At 36.1% G+C, this 18,061-nt stretch overlaps 1 pseudogene; it reads right to left on the minus strand.

Moving 5' to 3' along the window:
• Nucleotides 1-368: 368 nt before the first annotated feature.
• LOC133092124 (heterogeneous nuclear ribonucleoprotein A3-like) lies at nucleotides 369-1,667 on the minus strand (annotated as a pseudogene).
• Nucleotides 1,668-18,061: the final 16,394 nt, after the last annotated feature.

The raw sequence follows: 18,061 nt of genomic DNA on the forward strand, positions 1-18,061 counted from the left end.
TTCTTCTGCACCCAAATTTTCTCTTCTCCTTCTGGGACCCCAATTATACATATACTTGACTGTTCCATGTTTTTTCTCTGCTCTTGGATTCTCTTTTTTCTTCTTTCTCTCTTTTATGTCCATCTACTAATAAATCCATTAAAGGAATTCTTTATATCTGGTAGCATTTTTAGAATTCTAGTATTCTTTTTTTTTTTTAAAGTTAAAAATTCCTTAATTTTTTGTTCCTAGTACCACTACCACAATTTACAGGGCAATATACCTGATGTAATGAAAAGAAAAAGAAAAAGACAAAGCTACAACAGACAAAAGACCTCAGGAATGTACATCTAATTGACACTACATTGCATTAATCAATAGCTGCACTTTTTGCAAACTGGCTATGACAGTCCTGAACAAGAAGGGTTTCCTGTTTAAGCTGCAGTAACTTTTCTGACTATGGATCATCGTTCCTTCTGTGGCAGATTTTTACAGTTCCTCTAATGCATTTGGGACGACTGTCTCAAAGTAACCTGCAGCTTTCCTGACAACTCCTCACTCTCTCTCCTGCTAAGAACTGTAGCCCTTTTCTTCTGAGTTTTTAGAACCTTCTGCTACCATATCCACCACTTCCACCACCAGATCCATAACCACCACCATAGGGACTTCCCGAGCTTCTTCCACCAAAACTGCCCCCCTTCATGGGTCCATAATTTGATTGCTGTTGTCCACTATAATTTCCAAAATCATTAATGCTCCCACCACCACCATAGTTACCTCCAAAATTTCCTCCTTCATTGTAACCATCATATCCTCCACCACCGCCACCATATCCACCACGTTGGTTTCCATATCCTGGTCCACCACCACCATAGCCTCCTCTACTACTGTAACCAGGACTACCACCATAGTTACCACCATCGCCTCCAAATCCATTACATCCACCATCACCTCCTCCATAACTACCTCTGCTGCCACCACCTCCACCACCATAGCCTCCTCTTCCACCAAAGTTTCCACCACGGCCAAAGTTACCTCCACCACCTCCAAAGTTTCCTCCACGACCCATAAAATTGCCAGATCCACCTCCACTACCTCTTTGTGATCCAGCAGATTGCATTTCTTGTTTAGAAAGGGCCTTTTTCACTTCACAGTTATGCCCATTAATAGTGTGGTATTTCTGAACAACAATTTTATCAACTGTATCATGATCATCAAAAGTTACAAAAGCAAATCCTCTCTTTTTTCCACTCTGCCTGTCTTCCATAACTTCTATGGTTTCAATCTTGCCATACTTTTCAAAGTAGTCTCTCAAATTATATTCTTATGTATTTCTTTAATACCACCAACAAAAATTTTCTTCACTGTTAGATGGGCACCAGGCTTTACAGAATCCTCTCTAGAAACAGCTCTCTTTGGTTCCACTACACGCCCATCAACCTTGTGTGGTCGAGCACACATTGCTGCATCCACCTCTTCAACACAAGAGTAAGTCACAAAACCTAAGCCCCTGGAACGTTTTGTTTGGGGGTCTCTCATCACCACACAATCTGTAAGTGTGCCCCATTTCTCAAAATGTTCTCTTAAGCTATCACCTGTAGTTTCAAAGCTCAGACCACCAATAAACAGTTTTCTCAACTGTTCTGGTTCCTTTGGATCATGGCTCTCCATTTTGAGACTGGACTCGCCTCTTCCAACTCAAGTTCAATATCTAGAATTCTAATATTATTATTTTACCTTATTATGTTATCTATCTTTTTACTAAACTTTCCTCACACATGTATGTTGTCTATTTTTTCCAGTAGATCCTCTAACATATTAATTTTAGTTATGTAAATGTCCCTATCTCATAATCCAAGACCAGGGCCATCTCTGAGTCTGATTTTGTTGATTGCTTTATCCCTTGACAATAATTTTAATTTTTTGTCTTACATTTTTCAATGTCTCATAATTTTCTTGAGTATAAGGAATTGTATGTAAAATAATACAGACTGAAGTAAATAGTGTTTATGCTTGTAAATGGTCATGCCTCTTTTGTTATGCTGTTAGTGTAGGGGGATGAGCTCATTTAGTTTGTAGTTGAACTCTATTTGGGTTTTGTTATTGTTATTATTATCTTCAGGGATACTATGATGGTTAATTTTCTGTGTCATCTTCACTAGGCTAAGGGATACCAAGATAGCTGGTAAAAATAGCTTGTTTGTCTGTGAGGGTATTTCCAGAAGAGATTAGCATTTGAATTAGTAGATTTAGTAAAGAAGATTGCCCTCACCAATGCATCATTCAATCTGTTGAGGGCCTGATTAGAAGAAAGAGGCAGAGGAAGGGCAAATCTACTTGCTCTTCTTGAATGGTGATATCCATCTTCTCCTGCCCTAGGACATCAGGGCTTCTGTTTCCTGGGTTTTTGGACTCAGACTGGAACTCATATCTCTGGCCTCCTGGTTCTCAGTCATCTGGGTTTGGACAGGAACTACACCAGCTTTCCTGGGCCTCCAGTTAGAGATGGCTGATCATGGGACTTCTCAGCCTCCCTAATAACATGAGACAATCCCTTATAATAAATCTTTTTCTACATGTTTGTACATGTATATCCTATTGGTTTTATTTTTCTAAAGAACCTGACTCATACTGATACATATTCTTCAAATTCTTCTAGTAATGGGCTGTTGTTTCCTTGTGTAGAAAGTAGGGAGTAGAGAAACAGACTTTTTTTTAATGGCCCTCCTCCTCTTTCAACTTTAGTCATTTCTGCACACCTGCAACCACAGATAAGCTCTTTCTACGTGACCTCACCCTTCCTAATGCCAGGCTATTGCTGCTTGTTACTGTTGCTTGAACTAAGTGGGATGTGGAGATAGTGGTTCGCTATTGCCCTGGTCCAGCCTCAGTCAGAGACTAACCTGGTGTTATCAGACTTGGGAATAGGACTTTCTCTGCATTTATTCTCTTCCTCCTCATGGCAGCCAAGCTCTTCTTTATGACTTCAGTTGGTCTTGGGTGAAAGCTTCCACAATATTCTAAATAAAAATCAGTTCAAATTAAGTATATTATTCTAAAATATTTGCATATGCAAAGTAAGCTGTTAGAATTGAGAAATACATCAGCATATAAAATTGGTAATAGCTGCCATTAAATGAATAATTACTTTTTATTGGGATCTGTGTTGTGTTTCTGCATATATTTAGAATTTCATTTAATCCCTGGAAGAAATCTTCCACTTTATATTATTATACTTACTTTATAGATAGAGTAATGAAAACTCAGAGAAGTTAAATAACTTGCCCAGGGTTACACAGCTACTAAATGGCAGAGCTGGTATTTAAATCCCAGATCTTCCTAACTCCAAAACCCTGCTGCTTTCCACTATACTTCAAAAGAATTTAAGTAGCTACTTAAAGCTAAGAGCATAATTGCTTCATTTAACTAACATGATGCTAGCAAAACATCAAAGAAGGAAATTGCAAATTGGATACCAATGGTAAAAAAGCATTGATTTCTTTAATCATAAAAGAAACTGGGGACTTGAATATCCAAAATAACTAAAGTGACTTTTTCCACCTAAATTTAAAGATATCTTCTCAAAGTTTTTCTTTTCATCTTAATTTAGTAGATGCATGGGTTTATTGATGGTAATTTATGATTATAAATTAAACTCAGGGTATCACAATCTATTAATGAAATCAGTCTCAGAAGCCTCAGCTCAAGTGTCTTTGTTATAACCTCTCATTAAAGAGATCATAAGCTTACTCAAAGACAAGATTAAATAATCATGATGTTATAGAAATGAACATAATTTATCAGATATAGAAGTACAAGCAGTAAAGGTGACTACAGAGAAATACTAGAAAGTAAAAATCATTCATATAAGCAATATGACCCATGATCTCTGAAGTTTAAAGTTACTCTCTGGTAATAAAATAGATGTTTGTTAGTATCCCAAATATATTTAAAGTTAGCATTATGTATAACACAAAGCAGAGAAGAGTTCTGTCAACTTATGATATCATTTCTTGGTAAGACATTGTTTACAGTGAAGTCTGCAGCAAAGTCTGATAATTTAAGCTTCACAATTGAGCTTCATCTCATGCATGACCATGTGATATTGACAAGTAAATAAGTAAAGAGTTAGGTCCTGAGCTATTGTTGATGATGATTCACTGTATGTGTCATCAGTGCAAATGGAGGCTTTGTTTTAAGTTGAACAGAGGAAGTCTTGTAGCCAAAGAAATTTAAAATACAACCTGTCTCTAGTTACCAGGCAGAAGACCATTGATACTTTGGGAACACATGGATTCAATGGAGACTCCAGAGACACCATTATTCAGACTGGAGATGGAGGTGGGTCGTTGCAGTTGGGGGTGGGGGAGGGGAGATGGAGAAAAAACTTTAGTAACCAGAGAAAAAAACTTCAGTTTATATTTCACTGAAGTGAAATATAAACATCCCAGAATTGACCAGAAGATGTGGAAAAGGACAGTATGGTGAATCCCAGGAAAAAACACAAATTGGATCACAGCTTCTCTTTTATAAAAAGGTTAAATATTATTACCTGTTACTTAATGAAGAGAAACTAGAAATTAATAATAAAAGCCACTCTCCTTTGGAATTCATTGTGTATAAGTATAGTTTAGGAAATTCTACATAGTTTTCATAAATGAGTGTAGATTTACTTATGCTCAGTAAGTCCTTTTGTCAACTTCAAAAATTTCTGAGTTAACTGAAAACACTTTAATATTGTTTCGTACTGATATATGAAACGTGAATATTTTCTGAATATTAGAATTAAGATTTTGGTACCCAGAATGAACAAAATCAGGAATAAAAGCCCATTCTCAAACAATCCTGCATTAACGAGCCTTAATTTTATTTGGGTATGATACACCTCGTAGTAGCATTTACTCCTGTATTCTGAAATCTGTATGTACTCTTTGTCTCCTAAGTAAATCATGAATTATCCATCTTCATGTCTCCAGTGCCTAATATATGCATGGCATGTAGGAGAGGCATAATATGTTTATTGAAATAAACTGAATTAAGTAGAATGAATAAAGACTAGGATAAGAGAAGCAATGTGTCATTGCCTAAAGAGGACTGGCACGTGGATTAGGAAGTGGTCTTAAATGGTGACTTTGGCATTAATCAAAGGATGTTTAAAGGATTGAGTTCCTTCATCTAACAATGCAAACCTTGAACTAGATCACTTGTTTTTAAACATTTGGGTTTTGTTTTGTTTTGGTTTTGATTTTATTTATAGTCCTGTTCTCAGATTAAAAACTTACCACAAACCCCAATATACAAAAAAACTAAAAAAGGACGTGAATTGGATAAATCAGGGGCACAGGTTATAGAGCCCTGCTTGCTCCTTCCACTGCTGTTTGCTCTTATCTCATACCATCCAACAACAGCAATCCTTAATCAGTCTCCTAAGAGTTGCAAAGAGTAGAGTTTGAAAACCAGCATTCTACTATGTGATCTTTAAGCAATGAGTAGGTATAAAAAGCACTATATATATAAAACGTGTGTATGTGTAAATAATAAAATATATAAGTATACATAATATATAAATAAAATATATAACATAATAAAATAGAAGTATAAATAAATAAAATAGAAATATATAAATATAAATAAATAAAATAAAAATATAAAATATAATATATGAAAATAATAAAATAGTGTTTTATAGTTAAGATAACATGCTATCACCATACCCTGCTCTTGCCATGCCTGCCTTGTTATGATTGAGTCAAGGCTTTCCTATATAAACAATTAAAATGATCATTTGTGCTTGTTCTTACAATTCTGTATGACTCCTTTTAATATATCTTCTTTTTAATATCTAATCTAGCTGTAATTGCTAAAGAAGTATATAAAACAAGAAAGGTGATTCAGTATTAAGGATTCTTCCTCAAGTGTGATTCATTTTGAATTCCATATTTTACTCCTCAGCTGCTTTGTAAAAATAATTTCCTTAATCTAAATTATTGCCATACTCATGAATTTAATGAGTACAAAATTATATAGTAAATATTTTCTATTAATTACATGTTTGAAATATAAATGAAAACTTATTTTAAAATTGCTATAACAGGTTTATCATAATTTAAAATGGTATAGGTTGTGTTTTACTTTGTAAATATCAAAGTAATTTGATAATTACTTTGTAATCTTGCCTTGATGTGATCATACATAGTTCACTTGTCTCCATCAGTGCCCTTTATACTAATAGTATGTCCTGATTAATATATTTAAAAATATTGTCTAACTTTTATGAAAATGCAAGATAAAAATTCTTCCAAAGTTATTCACTGCCAAGGAAATAGAATAAAATCTCTGTTGCATGCTTCAAACCTACAATTTAAACCCAACATAGGCTTTATAATTTACACTTGTAGATGAAAACAATTATTTTGACTAGGATTCATATATTCCTTTTGTGCTTATGTATTCTGCAAGAGAACATTTGTGTAGAAGATCAAGCCAAACACAAGCCCTTGCTTTTATGCAGGCTATGTATATAGTAAGCAAAAAGCAAAAATTCCATTAATAATAATACCCTAAGTTTCTTGAGTGTTTAACTTATGCCAGTCTCTGTTCTAATATCTTTAAAGATGTTAAACAGAAAAGACTTTAGGAACAGACTCATGGCTAAGCCCCTTGGAAATGACTCCCTGAACCTGTCACATCAGGAAACTGAAGGATCAGAAAGCTGCCTCTGCAAGTTTTAGCTACAAGAGCACATTGGCTTGCAGTTATAATCAGGAACTAGGAATTCCCCCTCCAGAATGTTGGATTCAGAGTCATATCACTAATCCCTCAGCAGAAGGAAATAATAATAATTTGAACACTTCTCACTCCACTTAATTCATTTCCAAATTCAAATCTTATACTAATTTATTAACTCTAAGATCCTAGCTCCTAAGAAATCTGGGAAACAGTTTCAGCATGCTAGAAGGAGACTGGAATAGGGGTTCAAGTGGGCCAATCTACTAAATCCAACAACCACAAATACTACTTTTGTGTGCTAAGATTGTGAATTATTTTACAGATTGAGATTGGTTATTTTTAAAATTGGATCACGACAGAGGATCAAGAAAACCTATTTCTCTCCTCCAAACCTATCCATCATGATTTGGCATAAATGCTATTTTTGTTAAAGGAAAACCATTAATAGCCCTGGAAACCAAAACTGTACCATAAATAGGCCGTGTATTTTGAAAAACTTCTAGAAGATAGACTAGAATTACAGTGATGAAGAAAGAAGATTGAAGAAAGCCCATCACAATGTAAAATACATATAAGAGCAAGTCACTGAAAGGTTATTGTAATTCCATGATATTCCAAAATTAGCGTCAAGAAATAAGTAATCAAGAGGGACTCCTTAGTCAATTCTCAGAGTTAATATTTAATTAATAACGCACCTTCCCTTGAAGTTAAATTTATTACACTAGCACAACTGTCTAAATAGGTTTATAATAGTATGTGTGGGGGGATGCTAAACTAGGTACCTATATAAATAAATCTGCATTTTCATTCGGTAATACAATGAATTTTCTATAATTGGGGGGGATAAGTAATAGACCTAAGGAAAAGGACCAAAGTGAGTGACCTAAATAACTGAACCTAAAAGAAACAGAATGAGTCAAAGAAAATTCCGAAACTGTCATACAGAGTGAAGTAAGTCAGGAAGAGAAAAACAAATATTTGTGGAACCTAGAAGATTGGTACAGATGAACTTATTTGCAAAGCAGAAATAGAGACACAGATGTAGAGAACAAACTTACGGATACCAAGGGGGGAAGGGGGAATGGGATGAATTGGGAGATTGGGATTGACATATATACACTACTATGTATAAAATAGATAACTAATGAGAACCTACTGTATAGCACAGGGAACTCTACTCAGTGCTCTGTGGTGACCTAAATCGGAAGGAAATCTAAAAAAGAGGGCATATATGTATACGTATAACTGATTCACTTTGCTGTACAGCAGAAATTAACACAACATTGTAAAGCAACTATACTCCAATAAAAATTAATTAAAAAAAGAAAAAGAAAAAGAAAATTCTGAGTACTAGAAATGCTAAGAGCAGTTTTTGGGAAAAATTAATCCCGGAAAAAAAGCCTGTTGTGAAAGAGGAGAAAGTATTAAACAGCACAACACACTTGTAATTTTTAAATATAAGCTAAGTAAGTTTGAATTTGGCTAAAAATAAAATTCATTGTCTGAAAGGGAAAATCAGAGAAATCCTCCAGTACCTAGAGGATCAGTCTAAAGGATATATTTAGAAGTCTGTCTAATGTGTTTTCCTTAAGATGAGAACAAAGAAAATGGAATAGGAGAAATGTTTGTTGCTTTTTTTTTTGCTTTTGCTTGTTGTCCTTGTTAGGATTTTTAAGAGGATAATTTGTCTAAAACTAGTCCTTAGATTGCATCTATCAAATGCTGAGAAACAGTTCATTCTTTCCTTAACTTTGACCTATTAATAAACTAGTAAAATTATAGAAATCTTAAGATAAAATAAAATTTAAAAGCTTCAAGAGGGAAAGAAAATAGTAACTTTAAAGGAATAATAAAATTTGCATTAAATTTCTCCTTTTCAATATTGGACACTAGAAACATAATAATTTCTTTAAATTTCTGAATGAAATTTATTTTCAACTCAGAGTCATATTCTCAGTAATAATTAAAATCTGGAAAATGAAACAGATATATTTTTAGTCAAAAATTACTCACCAAATAATAATTGGTACTTGGTCAGTTTGTCATTTGGAGAGTTTTGAAAGAATTTTATAAGAATGTAAGGCAGAATTTTTTTACAAATGTATTTAAATAAAGAGATAGATAGAGAATACAATAAACATTAGCTACAAAATAAAATGGTTAAAGTAATATTTAAAATCTAAATTATTTTTTACGCATAGTGAAAGACATTAAGTTATGGATCACAGTTTGTATCTTTAAAAAGTTGAGAGGAGCTTCAAGATGGCGGAAGAGTAAGACGCGGAGATCACCTTCCTCCCCACAAATACATCAGAAATACATCTACATGTGGAACAACTCCTACAGAACACCTACTGAACGCTGGCAGAAGACCTCAGACCTCCCAAAAGGCAAGAAACTCCCCAGGTACCTGGGTAGGGACGGACCTGCACCAGAGGGAGGGAGCTGTGAGGGAGGAAACATTTCCACACACTAGGAAGGCACTTCGCGGGCGGAGACTGCGGGTGGCAGAGGGGGGAAGCTTCGGGGCCACGGAGGAGAGCGCAGCCACAGGGGTGCGGAGGGCAAAGCGGAGAGGTTCCCACACAGAGGAGCGGTGCTGACCGGCACTCACCAGCCCGAGAGGCTTGTCTGCTCACCCGCCGGGGCGGGCGGGGGCTGGGAGCTGAGGCTCCGGCTTCGGTCGGTCTCCTTCGGAGAGGACTGGTGTTGGCGGCGTGAACACAGCCTGAAGGGAGCTAGTGTGCCACGGCTAGCCAGGAGGGAGTCCGGGAAAAGGTCTGGAGCTGCCGAAGAGACAAGAGACTTTCTCTTGCCTCTTTGTTTCCTGGTGCGCGAGGAGAGGGGATTAAGGGCGCTGCTTAAAGGAGCTCCAGAGACGGGCGCGAGCCGCGGCTATCAGCGCAACCCAGAGACGGGCATGAGACGCTAAGTCTGCTGCTGCCGCCTCCAAGAAGCCTGTGTGCGAGCACAGGTCACTATCCACACTGCCCCTCCCGGGAGCCTGTGCAGCCGGCCACTGCCAGGGTCCCGTGATCTGGGGACAACTTCCCCGGGAGAACGCACAGCGCGCCTCAGGCTGCTGCAACATCACGCCGGCCTCTGCCACCGCAGGCTCGCCCCGCATCCGTACCCCTCCCTCCCCCCGGCCTGAGTGAGCCAGAGCCCCCGAAGCAGCTGCTCCTTTAACCCCGTCCTGTCTGAGCGAAGAACAGATGCCCTCAGGCGACCTACACGCAGAGGCGGGTCCAAATCCAAAGCTGAACCTTGGGAGCTGTGCGAACAAAGAAGAGAAAGGGAAATCTCTCCCAGCAGCCTCAGGAGCAGTGGATTAAATCTCCACAATCAACTTGATGTACCTGCATCTGTGGAATACCTGAATAGACAACGAATCATCCTGAATTGAGGACGTGGACTTTGGGAGCAACGATACATATATTTTTTTCCCTTTTTCTCTTTTTCTGAGTGTGTATGTATATGCTTCTGTGTGTGATTTTGTCTGTATAGCTTTCCTTTTACCATTTGTCCTAGGGTTCTGTCTGTCTGTCTTTTTCTTTATTACTTAAAAAAATTTTTTTTCTTACTAGTTATTTTTTATTTTAATAACTTTATGTTATTTTATTTTACTATTTTATTTTATTTTATCTTCTTCTTTCTTTCTTTCTTTTTTTTTTTCTCCCTTTTATTCTGAGCCGTGTGGAAGACAGGCTCTTGGTTCTCCAGCCAGGCGTCAGGGCTGTGCCTCTGAGGCGGGAGAGCCAAGTTCAGGACACTGGTCCACAAGAGACCTCCCAGCTCCACATAATATCAAACGGCGAAAATCTCCCAGAGATCTCCATCTCAACGTCAAGACCCAGCTCCACTCAATGACCAGCAAGCTACAGTGCAGGACACCCTATGCCAAACAACTAGCAAGACAGGAACACAACCCCATCCATTAGGACAGAGGCTGCCTAAAATCATAATAAGGCCACAGACACCCCAAAACACACCACCAGACAGGGACCTTCCCACCAGAAAGACAAGATCCAGCCTCATCCACCAGAACACAGGTGCTAGTCCCCTCCACCAGGAAGCCTACACAACCCACTGAACCAACCTTACCCACTGGGGACAGACACCAAAAACAACAGAAACTACGAACTTGCGGCCTGTGAAAAGGAGACCCCAAACACAGTAAGTTAAGCAAAATGAGAAGACAGAGAAAGACAAAGCAGATGAAGGAGCAAGGCAAAAACCCACCAGACCTAACAAATGAAGAGGAAATAGGCAGTCTACCTGAAAAAGAATTCAGACTAATGAGAGTAAAGATATCCAAAATCTTGGAAATAGAATGGAGAAAATACAAGAAATGTTTAACAAGGACCTAGAAGAACTAAAGAGCAAACAAACAATGATGAACAACACAATAAATGAAATTAAAAATTCTCTAGGAGGGATCAATAGCAGAATAACTGAGGCAGAAGAATGGATAAGTGACCTGGAAGATAAAATAGTGGAAATAACTAATGCAGAGCAGAATAAAGAAAAAAGATGAAAAGAATTGAGGACAGTCTAAGAGACCTCTGGGACAACATTAAACACACCAACATTCGAATTATAGGGGTGGCAGAAGAAGAAGAGAAAAAGAAAGGGACTGAGAATATATTTGAAGAGATTATAGTTGAAAACTTCTCTAATATGGGAAAGGAAACAGTTAATCAAGTCCAGGAAGCACAGAGAGTCCCATACAGGATAAATCCAAGGAGAAACACGCCAAGACACATATTAATCAAACTATAAAAAATTAAATACAAAGAACAAATATTAAAAGCAGCAAGGGAAAAACAACAAATAACACATAAGGGAATCCCCAAAAGGTGAACAGCTGATCTTTCAGCAAAAACTCTGCAAGCCAGAAGGGAGTGGCAGGACATATTTAAAGTGAGGAAGGAGAAAAACCTAAAACCAAAATTTCTCTACCCAGCAAGCATTTCATTCAGATTTGAAGGAGAAATTAAAAGCTTTACAGACAAGCAAAAGCTAAGAGAATTCAGCACCACCAAACCAGCTTTACAACAAATGCTAAAGGAACTTCTCTAGGCAGGAAACACAAGAGAAGGAAAAGACCTACAATAATAAACCCAAAACAATTAAGAAAATGGTAATAGGAACATACATATCGATAATTACCTTAAATGTAAATGGATTAAATGCTCCAACCAAAAGACATAGACTGGCTGAATGGATACAAAAACAAGACCTGTATATATGCTGTCAACAAGAGACCCACTTCAGACCTAGGGACAAATAAAGACTGAAAGTGAAGGGATGGAAAAAGATATTCCATGCAAATGGAAATCAAAAGAAAGCTGGAGTAGCAATTCTCATATCAGACAAAATAGAATTTAAAACAAAGACTATTACAAGAGACAAAGAAGGACACTACATAATGATCAAGGGATCAATCCAAAAAGAAGATATAACAATTGTAAATATTTATGCACCCAACATAGGAGCAACTCAATATATAAGGCAAATACTAACAGCCATAAAAGGGGAAATCGACAGTAACACAATCATAGTAGGGGACTTTAATACCCCACTTTCACCAATGGACAGATCATCTAAAATGAAAATAAATAAGGAAACACAAGCTTTAAATGATACATTAAACAAGATGGACTTAATTGATATTTATAGGACATTCCACCCAAAAACAACAGAATACACATTCTTCTCAAGTGCTCATGGAACATTCTCCAGGATAGATCATATCTTGGGGCACAAATCAAGCCTTCGTAAATTTAAGAAAACTGAAATCGTATCAAGTATCTTTTCTGACCACAACCCTATGAGACTAGATATCAATTACAGGAAAAAATCTGTAAGAAATACAAACACATGGAGGCTAAACAAGACACTACTTAATAACCAAGAGATCACTGAAGAAATCAAAGAGGAAATCAAAAAATACCTAGAAACAAATGACAATGAAAACACAACGACCCAAAACCTATGGGATGCAGCAAAAGCAGTTCTAAGAGGGAAGTTTATAGCACTACAATCCTACCTAAGAAAAAAGAAACATCTCAGATAAACAACCTAACATTACACCTAAAACAATTAGAGAAAGAAGAACAAAAAAACCCCAAAGAAAGGAAGAAAGATCTGATCATAAAGATCAGATCAGAAATAAATGAAAAAGAAATGAAGGAAACGTTAGCAAAGATCAATAAAACTAAAAGCTGGTTCTTTGAGAAGATAAACCAAATTGATAAACCATTAGCCAGATGTATCAAGAAAAAAAGGGAGAAGACCCAAATCAATAGAATTAGAAATGAAAAAGGAGAAGTAACAACTGACACTGCAGAAATAAAAAGGATCATGAGAGATTACTACAAGCAACTCTATGCCAATAAAATGGACAACCTGGAAGAAATGGACACATTCTTTCTGAACCAGAAGAAATAGAAAATTTGAACAGACCAATCACAAGCACTGAAATTGAAACTGTGATTAAAAATCTGCCAACAAACAAAAGCCCAGGACCAGATAGCTTCACAGGCGAATTCTATCAAACATTTAGAGAAGAGCTAACACCTATCCTTCTCAAACTCTTCCAAAATATAACAGAGGGAGGAACACTCCCAAACTCATTCTACGAGGCCACCATCACTCTGATACCAAAACCAGACAAAGATGTCACAAAGAAAGAAAACTACAGGCCAATATACCTGAGGAACATAGATGCAAAAATCCTCAACAAAATACTAGCAAACAGAACCCAACAGCACATTAAAAGGATCATACACTATGATCAAGTGGGGTTTATCCCAGGAATGCAAGGATTCTTCAATATACACAAATCAATCAACGTGATACACCATATTAACAAATTGAAGGAGAAAACCCATATAATCATATCAATAGATTCAGAGAAAGCTTTTGACAAAATTCAACACCCATTTACGATAAAAACCCTCCAGAAAGTAGGCATAGAGGGAACTCAACATAATACAGGCCATATATGACAAACCCACAGCCAGCATCATCCTCAATGGTGAAAAACTGAAACCATTTCCACTAAGATCAGGAACAAGACAAGGTTGCCCACTCTCACCACTATTTTTCAACATAGTTTTGGAAGTTTTAGCCACAGAAATCAGAGAAGAAAAAGAAATAAAAGGAATCCAAATTGGAAAAGAAGAAGTAAAGCTGTCACTGTTTGCAGATGACATGATACTATACATAGAGAATTCTAAAGATGCTACCATAAAACTGCTAGAGCTCATCAATGAATTTGGTAAAGTAGCAGTATACAAGATTAACGCACAGAAATCTCTTGCCTTCCTATATACTAATGATGAAAAATCTGAAAGTGAAATTAAGAAAACACTCCCGTTTACCATTGCAACAAAAAGAATAAAATATCTAGGAATAAACCTACCTAAGGAGACAAAAGACCTGTATGCCGAAAATTATAAGACACTGATGAAAGAAATTAAAGATGATACAAATAGATGGAGAGATATACCCTGTTCTTGGATTGGAAGAATCAACATTGTGAAAATGACTCTACTACCCAAAGCAATCTACAGATTCAATGCAATCCCTATCAGACTACCACTGGCATTTTTCACAGAACTAGAACAAAAAATTTCACAATTTGTATGGAAACACAAAAGACCCCAAATAGCCAAAGCAATCTTGAGAATGAAAAACGGACCTGGAGTAATCAGGCTCCCTGACTTCAGACTATACTACAAAGCTACAGTAATCAAGACAGTATGGTACTGGCACAAAAACAGAAATATAGATCAATGGAACAGGATAGAAACCCAGCGATAAACCCACGCACATATGGTCACCTTATCTTTGATAAAGGAGGCAAGAATATACAGTGGAGAAAAGACAGCTTCTTCAATAAGTGGTGCTTGGAAAACTGGACAGCTACATGTAAAAGAATGAAATTAGAACACTCCCTAACACCATACACAAAAATAAACTCAAAATGGATTAAAGACCTAAATGTAAGGCCAGACACCATCAAACTCTTAGAGGAAAACATAGGTAGAACACTCTATGACATAAATCACAGCAAGATCCTATTTGACCCAGGTCCTAGAGAAATGGAAATAAAAACAAAAATAAACAAATGGGACCTAATGAAGCTGAAAAGCTTTTGCACAGCAAAGGAAACCATAAACAAGACCAGAAAACAACCCTCAGAATGGGAGAAAATATTTGCAAATGAAGCAACTGACAAAGGATTAATCTCCAAAACATACAAGCAACTCATGCAACTCAATATCAAAAAATACAAACAACCCAATCTAAAAATGGGCAGAAGATAAATAGACATTTCTCCAAAGAAGATATACAGATTGCCAACAAACACATGAACGAATGCTCAACATCATTAACCATTAGAGAAATACAAATCAAAACTACAATGAGATATCATCTCACACTGGTCAGAATGGCCATCATCAAAAAGTCTGCACACAATGAATGCTGGAGAGGGTGTGGAGAAAAGGGAACCCTCTTGCACTGTTGGTGGGAATGTAAATTGATACAGCCACTGTGGAGAACAGTATGGAGGTTCCTTAAAAAACTAAAAATAGAACTACCATACGACCCTGCAATCCCACTACTGGGCATATAACCAGAGAAAACCATGATTCAGAAAGAGTCATGTACCACAATGTTCATTGTAGCTCTATTTACAATAGCCAGGACATGGAAGCAACCTAAGTGTCCATGAACAGATGAATGGATAAAGAAGATGTGGCACATATATACAATGGAATATTATTCAGCCATAAAAAGGAACGAAACTGAGTTATTTGTAGTGAGGTGGATAGACCTAGAGACTTTCATACAGAGTGAAGTAAGTCAGAAAGAGAAAAACAAATGCCATATGCTAACACATATATATGGAATCTAAAAAAAAAAAAAGAAAAAGAAAAAAAAGAAAAAAAAATGTTCAGAAGAACCTAGGGGCAAGATGGGAATAAAGATGCAGACCTACTAGAGAATGGACTTGAGGATAAGGGGAGGGGGAAGGGTAAGCGGGGACAAAGTGAGAGAATGGCATGGACATATATACACTACCAAACGTAAAATAGATAGCTAGTAGGAAGCAGCCGCATAGCACAGGGAGATCAGCTCGGTGCTTTGTGACCACCTAGAGGGGTGGGATAGAGAGTGTGGGAGGGAGGGAGATGCAAGAGGGAAGAGATATGGGGACATATGTATATGTATAACTGATTCACTTTGTTATAAAGCAGAAACTAACACACCATTGTAAAGCAATTATATTCCAATAAAGATGTTAAAAAATAAAAAAAATTTTTAAAAAAGCATCACATGTATTATCTCATCTAATTCTTAAAAAAAAAGTTGATTATTATAACATAAGGGCTAGAACTGATTAAAGTGATAATATACTATGACAATATGATTAATTACATGAACAAATTGCAGGATCAATTACCCTTATTGAATAAGGTGAAAAATCCCACCATAATCTTGATTGATAATGAAAAAGCATTCAAGAAAATTTAACATGCATTTGTGATTACAAAGAAAGAATAACAAATTTATATTTTACAATAAATTTTTAGTTAATATATATCTATCAGAAATCTATCAAAAACTTCAAAGTTAATGGTGAAAGATTAGATACATTTTCTATTATGGTCAAGGACTGGACAAGAATGATGTTATTACTCAGTACTGTACTAGTCATTTTTTTATTGACTTTATTTTTTTTGAGTAATTTAAGTGTCACACTAAATTGAGGGGAAACTGGAAGTATTTTGATAAACACTCACACATTGTATCTTTTAAAAAGGAAGAGTTGTAACTGTCATTAAATGCATCATATAAGCTGGATATGTAAACTCCATAAAAGCAAGGACTATTTTGTCCTCAGAGGCTAGAAATTGCGTTGCATATAGTGGGTACTTAATACATAAGTATTAAAGTAGCCAGACAAAATAATGATGTATAAATGTTGATAACCTTCTTATACAACATAGAGAAAATTAAACCAAAAAAAAAAAAAGCAACAAACTTATAGAAAATCTAGGAATAAAACTTATAAATGTGTCGAATCCATATAAAGTTATGCTGACACTTTAATTAAGGATATAAAAGACAACTAGAATAAATTTAGAGTATTTCATATTGTGGAATGGAAAATCTTTGTAATATAAAGGTGTGAATACTTGTAAACTTAATGTTAAACTTAAAAAAAATGACAGACTATAATAAAATAAAATAAAATAATTGAATATATGGAATGCATTAGTAGCAGAATGTATAAGGAGTTAAAGAATTTTTTTTAAATAAGTCATTGCAAATATGAAAGTTGCTAAGAAGGTAACTCTTCAAAGTTCTCATCACAAGAACAAGTTGTAGTTTTGTATGGTGACAGATGGTAACTAGACTTGTCGTGGGGATAACTTTACAATGTATACTAATGTCAAATCATTATGTTGTACACCTGAAACTAAGTTGGGCCTTTAGCTGACCATAGCCAAGATTCACCAGAGGTGAATCCTCTCCTTGGTTAAAGCCAGCAGAAAGGGAGATGATAGAATTGCCTTATAATCCCTCTCGGAAAGCATTTACTACGTGTTAGATTTAGTTCTAAGCTTTTTTTTTTTTTTTTTAAGAAACTAAATTTGTTTGTGTTATCTCTCCAAAAGTCTCAAAATCAGGTCTATCTTCCTGGTACCAAACATTCACAAATATTAATCTGAAATGATTCTTTCTTTCTTCCTTTCTTTTTAAAATTTTCTTGGAGTACAGTTGATTTACAGTGTTGTATTAGTTTCATGTGTGCAACAAAGAGATTCAGTTATACATATACATATATTCATTCTTTTTCAGATTCTTTTCTCATACAGGTTATCACAGAATATTGAGTAGAGTTTCCTGTGCTATACAGTAGGTCCTTGCTGGTTATCTACCTTATATGTAGTAGTGTGTGTATGTTCATCCCAAGCTCCTGATTTATCTCTCCCCACAACATTTCCCCTTTGGTAACCATAAGTTTGTTTTCCATATCCGTAAGTCTGTTTCTGTTTTGTAAATAAGTTCATTTGTATCATTTTTAAAATTAGATTCCACATATGAGTGATATCATATGATATTTGTCTTTCTCTGTCTGACTTACTTCACTTAGTATGATAATCTCTAGGTCCATCCAAGTTGCTGCAAATGGCATTATTTTATTCTTTTTTATGGTTAATATTCCATTGTATATATGTACCACATCTTCTTTAACCACTCCTCTGTCGATGGACATTTAGGTTGCTTCCACGTCTTGGCTATTATAAATAGTGCTGCAATGAACATTGGA

This window comes from Eubalaena glacialis, chromosome 5 (assembly GCF_028564815.1).
Source record: "Eubalaena glacialis isolate mEubGla1 chromosome 5, mEubGla1.1.hap2.+ XY, whole genome shotgun sequence".
Taxonomy (NCBI): Eukaryota; Metazoa; Chordata; class Mammalia; order Artiodactyla; family Balaenidae; genus Eubalaena; species Eubalaena glacialis.